At 42.0% G+C, this 2,934-nt stretch overlaps 1 protein-coding gene across 1 annotated transcript in view; it reads right to left on the bottom strand.

Annotated features, from left to right (window-relative positions):
* Nucleotides 1-2,934, bottom strand: part of LOC307248050 (sodium/potassium-transporting ATPase subunit alpha-1) — a 46,591-nt gene that overhangs the window by 43,173 nt on the left and 484 nt on the right. The gene's annotated exons all lie outside the window — the stretch shown is intronic.

Here is a 2,934-nt window from a genome sequence, read left to right as displayed (position 1 = left end):
ACCCTCTCCACTCAGAGCATGTCGAGTAACCACTTATGATCGCATCTCACTTCACCGCTCTATATGCAAATCTTGTGATTATAATATAGCAATATCTAATCTCATTAGAGAAGGATTTTCATTCTATTTTTTTATTTATTTTTTATTTGAGTAGTTATTTTTTTGTCCTCCCCCAGACAGCGGTGCACCGGCTGCCGACTCCCGTGCCTGTTTTTATTGTAGCTCTTATTTTCATTTGTCTCCTATGAATTTAACAAAAACTCCTATGAATTTTTTTTTTAATTATTATTATTCAGGGGTTTTTGATTTTTGTTTTTTATTTTTTTACACAACTGAGTTAAGGGACTGTCCCCAACAAAACCTGTGTCCCCACAAAAACACTTGCCCTGTCATGCACGTCTCCCCGTTGCTTTGTGACTTTAGTAAAAACGGGATATTTTGTGTTTTACTTTACTTGTAAATATTTACTCTATGCGCCCGCTCACATGCCGTCCCCAATACAATCGGCGATCACCAATTAGCATTTTGCTCGATCTCCCAAGCCTTTTTAGTGTATATTGCCATAGGTTAATTGTGTACAGTTAACTGTCATGTTTTTGTATATTTTTCCATTTTCTTTTTTATTCCATTGCTTTATTTCTATAAATTATAACCATCACTTCAGTCCATAACAACAAACTATCTTCCATGAATGAAGGAAACAATGTGTTAATGTAATTATCAACAATATGATTTCAATCCCCTACAAGCTTTTAGCAGATATTAGGGATTTAAAAATGTAAAAATAAAATCCTACGGTGTGAAAACTACAGATTATGAAATACGCCTCTCCGCCAGGGATCAGGCGATTATGCAACGTCCATTTGCCTGCGACCGTCCATCCTTCTTTCATCATTCATTCATCTGATCTGACACCACTACCCACCCACTCCCACCTCCACCATCATTCCCATCGTTTCAAAAACTGTTCTAACATGTTATGGTTCAGTAGATACAGGTTCTTTTATCTCTCTTCGTTTCTCTCCCCTTCTCTCCATCGCCCCTGTCCCCATCTGTCTCACCCCCTTTCTACCTCACCGCCCCCCCCCCAATATTTCAATCGCTCTTTCTTCCTCCCTCTCCTTCCCTACTCGCAATCCCCATCTCTCTCCTCTCCCAGTCCCCATCCATCTATTCCCCTCTTTTTCTCTCCCCCTTTCCCTCTCATTCTGTCTGACCCTCACTTCCAGCCCCATCTGTTTCACCCCCTTTCTGCCCTCCATTCCCAGTCTCTCTCCCTTCCCCTCCCTCTCTAACTCTCTTTCTTCTTGTCTCCCTCTCTCGACCCTCTCCACCCCCGAGTGTCTTTTATCTCACCCGCCCGTATGCGGGTATCAGTCTGCGACAATAGCAAACATATTGACGAGACTAGAGGGAGTGAAGGAGGGAGGGAGGGAAGGAGGGAGGGAGGGAGGGAGGGAGTATAGAAACAGGAGTGAAGGTGGAGAGTGGGGGCTGGGCACAAGGGAGGAAAAGAAAAAAAACACAGCCAAGCAAAGCAAGAAGCCTGGAGAGAGAGAGAAAGCGCGAGAGAAAATGATCGCCATTGGGAAAAAGAATGACCACAATCGAGGTGGTGGAACGATTCCACTTTGAGCCCTCTGTCTCTCCATCCACCCATCCCTCCATCCTCTGAAGGATGGATGTGAAATAAGTGTGTCTGCATGGCAGGGTGTGGCATCCTCCCGTTACGGTACCTCCAGGCAGAGCGATGGAAACCGTTCTAAATAACAACACTACCGACTCATTAGGATTTAAATATAAAGATTTCCACATTAAATAAAATAAAAACTATCAATACAAATCAATTCAAATAAAACACTTTTATGTCATAATTAGAGCATTTTCAGTCAGCATTACAAGCCATTATATTAACAGCGGAGGTAATTCATTCATGCGAACGGATTTTTTTGTTTGTTGTTTTTGTTGTCAGGCACAATGACACATCCCATAACACACGTAAGCCTCTTTCTGCGCCGGCATGAACTAAGTCTTTTATTTCAATGTAAAAAAAAAACAATAATGATAAACACCCTTTAAACTGACGCCTGGGAAAAATAACAATGATCAGTGCAAACACAAGAGCTAATTATCAGAGTTACAGATCTCTCTCCCCGCAAACCCCACTCCCTCGCCATAGATCTGATAGATGCGGGGGTTGGTAAAAAAATTAACCTTTTTTTTTTATGTCACATCTTCATTATGTGGAAAACCAAAATCCATGTTTGACCAAGATCGCAGGACTTAACGGCACATGCGTGCTAGGAGTCTGCTTTTCTTGTGTTATTTTGCCATTTCCGTCCCCGACATCAGTTTCTATTTCACCCTCTATCGCCAACGTGGAACATGTTCTGTGTTTTTTATATATTTTGGTGCAGTTGTGTCAAATCTGCGATGTTGTGTGGTGATCTGCGTGTGTGTCAATAAGGTACAAAAAACAACAACAAAAAAACATTTGGTTGACTAAGGGAAACATTTACAGAGGACTTTTCTTCCACTAAAACAAAAGTCAAAATGCTAGAAAATATGTAAATATTAAAAAAAAAATCGAATATAAAATAAATATATATATTTTTTTAAAAGTGTCGCTTACTCATCCTGCTCCCTCGGCCAAACGGGAGCCAGCTTTGTTTTTTATTTTTTATTTTTGTGCATAACTTTAAAAGAACCACGAAACTTCGAAACCTACGAAACGTGAACGAGCAGCTCCGCCCGTTACGTGGTGCAGCGGTTTGGGGGCAGCCTGCAGCGGCTCGGAGCATCATATCGGGGTTTGCTCACACCGTTTTTCGGGGCCACCGGAGAGAGGCGAAACGTGATAACCGATAGAGGGGAGGGGGGGGGTGGGTGTACCGGTTTTGTGGGGGTTATTAAACACGGAAGTCGTCAAATTTC

This window comes from Zeus faber (genome assembly GCF_960531495.2).
Source record: "Zeus faber genome assembly, chromosome: 2".
Taxonomy (NCBI): domain Eukaryota; kingdom Metazoa; phylum Chordata; class Actinopteri; order Zeiformes; family Zeidae; genus Zeus; species Zeus faber.
The sequence above is the reverse complement of the archived record's forward strand: the minus strand, read 5'-3'. Positions and strand labels throughout refer to the sequence as shown.